The 9042-nt window shown below is 40.1% G+C and overlaps 1 long non-coding RNA gene across 1 annotated transcript; it reads left to right on the forward strand.

Annotated features, from left to right (window-relative positions):
• Positions 1-655: 655 nt before the first annotated feature.
• Positions 656-2542, forward strand: LOC122225616. Its single transcript, XR_006205260.1, has 2 exons — positions 656-741; positions 2149-2542. It is a non-coding gene; the product is annotated as an uncharacterized LOC122225616 (long non-coding RNA).
• Positions 2543-9042: the final 6500 nt, after the last annotated feature.

A 9042-nucleotide genomic window follows, 5' to 3' on the forward strand; every position in this document is an offset into this window, starting at 1 on the left:
TTTGTTAGATAATTATAGAATAAAGAGCCATACTATTTGCTTTGGGCTTTCCTACATTAAAAAAAAAAATCTATTATAGGAGAAAAAGCCTCACAGAAGCTCTGTGACCATGAACAAAAATTTTTTAACCTCCCTGAGCCACAATTTTCTCTTATACCAATACCAATGTTTCACATTGTCATGAAAATCAAGTGAGATATTGTGATATGATTTTATAAACCTTTTAACATGTATTAGGTGCTCACTGGATATTAGGCTTCATATCTGTTCATTAGAATTAAGTCTGAAACAATGTATGTTTCAAAATAATATGTCATTAAAAACAGAGCAAATAAAGTTAGACTGAATTTCCAAACATCAATAGCAATGGTCTACGTTTGATTTCTTATATAGGTTCATAAAGCCACAATGTCACTGTTAACTGCTATGTCTTATTTAACATCTTCTTAGAGTTATAAATAATCAAATAGGAAAAATAACCCTTGGTCATAAATATCAAGCATTCAGCAGCTTTTATATGAATGTAATTATAATCCCCAACAATCTGTAATAAACACCTGGCAAGGTTGCTAAAATTTTTAACACAATAGAATGTATCACAGAAGATTCTTTCATTCCACTCAGGCTCTGTGATGCTTGAATGAGTCACCGAAGAAACAGAACAAAGAGTTTGGGTTTAAAGATCAGTTCAAGCAAATAATATCTCTTTATTACTCTCTCCTGAGTGAAATCTAGACGGAGGTAATCTTAATAAGTGATGTGCACTTTCTAATGGAAGAAACAGGGAACACTTTGGTTCATAAGAGTTGTTGATAATGATAAAGAGGCATATTGGAATAAAAGTGCAGGAAAGCACAAAGCAACCAGCTTTTTAATGTACTATTTATAGTGGGATTTTCACCCTGCTTTGGAGAAATGCCTTAGCAACAAAATCTTGAACCTCATTGTCATGATCTCTAAGGTCTTCATGTGGGTAGGATGGTTTAAATGGCTAATGGGAATATTATCAAACCATTTTGAAAATAGAGTACTCTCTCTCTTTCCTTTTTTCTGTCTTTTCGTGATACTAATTAACACCTAAAAAGATACAGCGTGCACAGAAAAGCCTAATACTGAGTCTGCAATGGGGTACAATCTTCTATGTCTTTTAGGTACTTTTGTCATCACAACAGAGGCTACTCTAGTGTTTCTGTGTTAGAGGAATTAGGACTAGAATCTGAAATTTTGTGAGAAAGCAGAGTGAAGGGGATTGTGAAGTTGAGCTTACACAACAGGGTTTTTTTGTGCTTTGTGTGTGTGTGTGTGTGTGTGTGAGAGAGAGAGAGAGAGAGAGAGAGAGAGAGAGAGAGAAATAAATTTTAGAAAACCATATCGAGTAATTTGGAGGGAGGCAGCTGGAGCTAAGCGAGATTATGGAAAAGTTAAAATCCCTTCACCCTCACCCTAAACTACTCTTTGGAGATGCCTGGAAACTATAGTCTCATGGTTTGGATCCAAAATAAATTAACCTTTTACTAAGTACTAACAAAGTCATAACAAAGACTTTATATTAAAGCTTCAATGGGGGCACCCAGGTTGCTCATTTAGTTAAGTGTCCTACTCTGGACTTCAGCTTGGGTCATGATTTCATGGTTGGTGGATTTGAGACCCAAGTCAGGCTCCATGCTGAAAGCATGGAGCTTACTTGAGATTCTCTCTTCCTCTCTCTCTGCCCCTGCCCACTCATTCTCTCTCTCTCTCTTTCTCCTCTCTCTCTCTCTCTCTCTCTCTCTCTCTCTCACACACACACACACACACACACACACAGTAAATAAATAAACTTTTCTTCAATATATCTATTCTGTTTTTTAGGGTAGGCAAGATTAAGGTGGTGAATTTTATATAAGGATATGCTAATTAGGGGGTTAACTCTTACATTTTGTATGTTAATGATGGGAGCATTGTACAGTACAATGAATCCCAGAAAAGGGACTGTTGAAAAGTCATTAAATAATTATATTGGATAATATATATTTTTAGTGCCTTAATAATGCTTTTGGTGAGACTGACAGGCGCTACACAATATTCTTATTTCTTAACAAGAAAACAGATTTCATTTGATGTGGCAAGGCACCCAGATAAAAATTTGCATTTCTACCTCCCTTTCAGCTAGATGTGGCCATGTGATTAAGTTCTAGCCAATGAGATGGAAAAGCTGTTGGGCAAGTCTTCTGAAAGGCTCCTTAAACCATGCTGGAGAGCCGGTGAGGACCCTCCTGTTTCCTGTTAGAATGAAGATATGATGGCTGGACTTCCAGCTGCTGCTTGGACTTCAGACAACCTTGATGATGAAAGACACAAATTAGGGTAGTGGAAAAGAAAGAAAGGAACCGTGGTCTGCGTTGGTTGTGGCTCTCCTATACCAGACTTGGCATGCCCACCTCCAGACTTCCTTTACAGGCAAGAAAAATAACTTCCGTCCTATTTAAGCCACCATTATTTCCAGTCTCTGTTACTAGCAGCCAAATATATGTCATAGGAGAGACATTTTACTTCACCACAACTGTTCTGTGTAAATACTCCTTATTACACAGTTCTTTAGTTCGTAGAGAGAATGATTGGATAGCAGGTTTGTAAAATAAGAGATGTTGTGTTCTCCATGTTCATTTAGCTCTTGAATTTTGGGGAGCAGTTACTGAGAATTTGGACACATGTAGTTTTAAAGGTGAAATCACAGGGGCGCCTGGGTGGTTCAGTCGGTTAAGCATCTGTCTCTTGGTTTCAGCTCAGGTCATGATCTCACGGTTTGTGAGTTTGAGCTCCACCTCAGGCTCACACTCACAGGGTGGAGCCTACTTGGGATTGTCTCTCTCTTTCTCTCTCTCAAAATAAATAAACTTAAAAACATTTTTTAAAAAGGTGAAATTACAGTTAGTTGATACTGTACATTCCCTATGCATAACAAGATAGACAGGGGCAAAGTTTTCCTATAACTTTGCTAAATAAGAGAAGGAAATCAGCCTAGATCTAAAAATATTCCTTTGTAGAAAAGCAGATAAACATGCATTCTTTATCAGATTTAGAAATACTGTCAGTCTTTCAAAATGTTTTTCCGTTCTTTAAAAAAAAAACAAAACATTTTTAAGCCTTAGTGAGATTCACTTCTACAGTAATTGAAACATTTTAAGAGGCATATTTTTTTATGAAATTTATTGTCAAATTGGTTTCCATACAACACCGAGGGCTCATCCCAACAGGTGCTCTCCTCAATGCCCATCACCCACTTTCCCCTCCCTCCCACCCCTCATCAACCCTCAGTTTATTCTCAGTTTTTAAGAGTCTCTTATGGTTTGGCTCAAGAGGTGTAGTTTTTGAATGTCAACATTTTCCTAAATGTTGACTCAACCCAGTGTTATACTGGAATTCAAAAAGTCTTCACCATATTAAAAAAAAACATATTTAGGAGTCTCCTCAATATTCTCTCTGTGAATCTAGGATGTAATCTTACGATCCTGGTTTGTACCTCGTCCTTTGTTACCTCCAGCCTTTCACCAGACATTGTTTTAACTGTCTCTCTTATATGAGTTCTCACAGACAGCTTCTAAAAGAGAAAACCCTTGGAACAATTTCTTGTCAGTGTTTCCTGTCAGTTATGTTTGACCTGTTGTCAATGGAAAATGGCCCTTGTGGGACAATTGAGTGGAAAGGGACCGTGGAATCCTCAGAGGCATGTGGACTTGTCCCACGTGTTCTTTCTTTTTACTCACTGCAGCACAGCACATTTTAATACCAGTCATGTGCACCCTGGATCTATTACAGTAAGTGGAAAGTGAAGGTATACCAGTGAGAGAAATGGCAAAACTGTGTCACTTTTGTGCGACACAACGGTTAGGTTGGCAAGGTGTCAGCATTACTCAGATTCTTCCATGTACTTTTCGTTTTTCCCTCCCAGTCATCACTAGCCCTTGTACTTGGCATTTCTGATCGATCTTATTAAACCAGTTGACTTCGATCCTATGACTACACCTGGCTCTCTCATTAAAAAAAGTTGAGTCTGGAGTGCCTGGGCGGCTCAGTCCATTAAGCATCCGACTCTTGGTTTCCGCTCAAGTCATAATCTCGCAATTAGTGAGTTCAAGCCCCGCATTGGGCTCTGCACTGACAGTGTGGGTACACTTGATATTCTCTCGGTCTCCCTTTCTCTCTGCCCCTCCCCTGAATGCTTTCTCTCTCTCCCTCCCTCTCTCTCTCTCTCAAAATAAATTAATTAATTAAAAAAAAAAGAAAGAAAAAGTTGAGTTTGTCACTGTGGATCCCAGATCCAATTCCATTTGGCCTCACTATAGAATTCTTCTGCTTGGAGTCCCCCGGCTCACAAACTCAGTGGGCACATCCCAGCTGCCCTCATAGTAATACCCTTACCAGCCCTCCCAATGATGGCGGGGCCTGATTCATTCAGGTTTTCTGAACTGGTTTTCCTTCTTAACTTTCACATCCTGATCTCTCTCTTTTTCCTTTCTCTGAAATAACATCACAGCTTATGTCTTCACACTCTAGCCCCATGGCGTGGCCAGCCGAGTCAGTCTTATTATTCCATTTCTCTTGTCAGGGCTGGTTTCACTTCCTTTGAAAGAAGCTTATTTCAAGGCCCTTACTCACTGGCTATTGTTTCTTCCTGAACCATCTTTCACAGAACGAAAGCACAGGCCTGTTGAATCACAGCTCACTTTCCCTGGCTGTGGACATGGTAAAGTCCCATCCACTTTAACTTTGATTCTGTTTGTTTTTAAAGATTACTCTTCCTCCCTGTCTCTCTCTGTCCCTTCCTTCCTTCCTTTCTTCCTTTGCTTCCTTCCTCCCACCACCATGGTCAGTGCTGTGATATTTTTCTTGCAACTATAGCTCATTAACAGTAAACTGGAACAGTGGGGAGAGATCCCCCGTGGATTCTCAGGCATATTCTTTTTTGTTGTAGCGCATCTCAGATAATGTTTATAATGGAGCTGGAATAAGTGTTCAAAAGGATACAGATCTTTCTGTTCTACAGTTCAAGTCTGGAGTAGAAATACATTTGAGATAATAGGTAATGCTAATGAGAAAAATACAGCTCCAAGTGAGGTAAATTGTACTTTTAAGAATCTAGTCTAGGTGTGTACATGGGAGGTTGTATTTCCCAGTGGGAAACGCTCCAGGTCATAATCTCACTCCCATGACTGCCTCACTGTGCGATGCTGACTGTGAGCCGGTAAAGGAGGAAAGAAAGGATGACAGCAGTGGAGTCATCTTCGAGCAACTATATTAGCTCAGAACTGTTGTTGGTACTTCCTTACCTTTGCCAGATGGCTTCTTTCTATTCTCCTCCTTGCCATCCTTCTGACATTCTAGTCATTTTGTGACTTTTCCCTGGCTTCTCTGGATGGTGTCCTGCCCTAGCCCACTGGTGCTGAGGCCTCGGCTCTGGACTGTACCTTTTCTTCTGCTTACCACAGGTAACTTGTCCAGGCTCTCACTTGTTCAGCATACCTGCCAGGTAACTGGAAGCCAAGCTGGTAAACGAATTCACAGCAAGGTGCTCATTCATGGGCTCATCAAACATTTATCGAGTACCTCAGCTCCTGTGCTAGGTGTGAATGACTGACCAAGGCCGCTTGGCTGTATTATCAACATACAGCGTGCAACCTTGGGCTTTGGGGTCAAAACATTTCTAGGTTTGAATCTTGCCCTGTCACTTGCTATATATGATCCTGGAAAATTTTATTTAGCCTTTCTGGAAGTCTCAGTTTCCTCATCTGTAAAATGGGGCAGTCAAAACTCCTTGCAGGAGTTTTTGGGCTTTACCAGTAATTGTATACAGTGGCTAGCTCCTAGAATATGTGAAATTAATAGTGACTATCATATTATTGGTTACTCTTTCCATATATCATTTATGGTGACCTTTAACACTAACTCTGAAATCGTCAGGTGCCTTACCAATGAATGACTTTAAGTCTTATGACTCGTTGTGAGAGACATTTGGGGAGTCAGGGAAGTCTTTCTCCCTTCTGACAATAGAACACCCAAGTATCAGCTGTCTGAGGAACCGAAGCAGAGCAAACTGCTGAAGACACAGGAGAGGTGTTATAAGGATACACAGAGGTACGTTTTCAAATCAGGCAGCCTGGCTATGAAACGCCAGGAAACAGCAACAGCAGATCATGACGTGAAAAGTAGGTCACTTCTTTGGAGTCAAGGTGTCAGGTAGCATACAAGGTGAAGAGCCCAAAGCCATAACAGTAACAGGCTGTGAAAATTGCTGCCGCAGCCATAAACCAAAGGGCTGCCTCCCCGCGTCTGCCAACGGCGAGAACTGCTGGGCGCGCAGCCCTCCTGTGGCCACACTTGCGCACACGCAAAACAACACTGTCACCGTCAGCCGCAGCGTTTTGAACATAGAGGACAATGATAAATCAAGAGACACACAACTGGTTGTGTCCAAGGGCAGGGGGGCAGCGCGAGAGAAAGTGGGAATAAATCCATTGATTCTGTTTGCCACCTAACCCTCTCTGTGTTGTGCTTTCCCAATGTTTATGGCTTCAGATTTTAGTGTGTCAGATTTCTGCATGCCTAAACGAGCCATCTGCTTGTTTGCATACTCTTGTGCATTGAGGAGACATTCTACTATTGTACGATGTTTTTATGTCATAAGGATTTTTTTAAGTACTCCTTTGGTGTGCAAGTTATACAGGATTCTGAGCCCAAAGGCTGAGCCTACCACTTCACATGACATTTGAGCAGTTATCTGGGGTTGTCAGCTTGGGAGGAAGGAGAGGCAGACAAAACACTGTTGGACTGGGAGGGATAGTGGGCACGGTGTCTGTTCCACTCCATTACACTCCACATCACCCCGCTCCTTTCCACCCCCCAGTTCTTCCCCCTTACCTATGTTCCCCTCCTGCCCACCACCCTTACCAGTCTAGCACTCTGGAGAGATGGTTGAGATAAAAGTGCAGCTGAGAGAGCAGGGGGTTTGGTCAACCCTAGATTTGGAAACTAGTCGTATCCTTGCCATCACATGCCAGCGTTTCACGTTGGTTATTTGATTTAAGCAGAATCCACCAAATTTCTTAGGTCTCTGAAGACCTAATTATTAGCTTTTTGAAAAATGAAGTATCCATCATGAATTAAATATTCTTTAAAAGTGATGTATTAATATTGTCACCGTTATTGAAAATAAAGTACCTGAGACCCAAACTATAATGTGATGCTAGCACTCTTTCCTCCGAAATCTGATATATGTTAGTTTTATGCAAAATGGTATAATTATAATTTCACATACCCTGAAGTCCGTGAAGCGTTTAGAACAAATTGAAGTTATTTGGAAACTAGTAGCTACGAAAGAACACAGAACTATCCTAGCTGCCCGAGCTTTTTCAGCCATTAAGGAGCACAATGGATTCCGTAGCATTTGAGTAGATAAAGGGCCTTTCAAAAGTCCACATTTAAATGAATACAAACACCGGTTCTAATGTGCTCCTTTTTAACAGGAATAAATGATGGGTTAGAAGAAAAATTCTTATGGTTCTCAAGTGTTAGGAAAAACAATTTGGGTGGAAAATGTGCCTTTTAGTCTACTCTTGGGAAAGTAAACTCACGGATCTCCATCAGAGGCATTGACCTCACCTGAAAAGATAACAAGCTGGTTAGGGGGATATATTCCCGTCAGGAAGAGTTACATTTTAAAAGTGTAATGACTAAAGTTAAAAATTCCCTTTGGGAGAAGAATGAGATGAGTTAGGAGATACTCCCTTCGTATGATTGTGAAGAATATGTACATTTGTTTATTTCCATTTGGTGTCCTGACTTGGCAAAAGAAAAATGTGAATTTATGGCTTTAAGTGGCTGGAATACTGGAATGAGCTTAGGATTTTTATAAATTTAGACAGCAACTAAGAAACTCTTCCATTTCTGAAGGCAGTGAAAACTAATTTTTTTAATGTTTATTTATTTTTGAGAGAGAGAGAGAGCATGAACAGGAGAGGGGCAGAGAGAGTGAGAGGGAGACACAGAATCCCAAACAGGCTCCAGGCTCTGAGCTGTCAGCACAGAGCCGGACACGGGGCTCGAAACCACGAACCGTTGAGATCATGACCCCAGCTAAAGTCGTATGCTTAACCAACTGAGCCACCCAGGCACCCCAAAAACTATTTAAATATTTTAGAGTTGACTGACAAGGAACTACATCATTCTTTTGAGTTTTTTTTAAGCACCTTTTATTTTTCAGACTATAAATTACATTAACATATGAGCACAATTTCATAGAGTATTTCTGAAGGGACACTCTTCTTTGAAGGGACACAATTCTTCACATTGGTTGATTCCACCTGTCAATGCAGAATAAATAAAAATACATTTTTTTCTAAACTCAGACTCAGACTGTGAATTATTTCTTTATTCCCCACTAGCATAAAACTTACTTACATTGGCTGTATTAATGCAAGCACAAGAACTTTATTCTTTAGAGAGATGAATTTCATGAAGTAAATTTAGAGCCACTTAGTTTATCTCATGAGTGATGGTGCTATTTTGAAAAACAGGGATGTAAGGAGACTTTATGTCCACTTTTGATTTACCTCACTTGAAAATGTGTACTTAGAGAACAGGTATATGCTTGAGCTTATTTGGCCTGAAAATACAGGGACAAAGGTTTCTCCTTTCAAGGACATCTCTATGATGAGTTTCTTTGTAGGTCTTCCATGCACCCTCACAGTGTTTAAAACTTGCAGCTAAAGCTATCCAAATAGATTCACACTTCTATCCACGTATGTATAATTGGTTCTAAGTGTTTGAGTGAGTCAAATTTCCTGTCGGGAATAGAAAGTACATAAAAGTAAGTGCTGACATATTGTTTTCATTTTATTTACTGGAAAGTAAAATAAACTTTTAAACAGATGCCTGTTTTCTAATTTACAAGCTACCTTCACTTATACCCTCCCCCACTACACACACACACACCATGGCCTTCTTCTATTTTTAATTAGGTACCTGTTCCCTAAATCTTAACATTTTAATATTGCTTTTATGGTC

The sequence above is a fragment of the Panthera leo genome, chromosome B4 (assembly GCF_018350215.1).
Source record: "Panthera leo isolate Ple1 chromosome B4, P.leo_Ple1_pat1.1, whole genome shotgun sequence".
NCBI classification, from domain to species: domain Eukaryota; kingdom Metazoa; phylum Chordata; class Mammalia; order Carnivora; family Felidae; genus Panthera; species Panthera leo.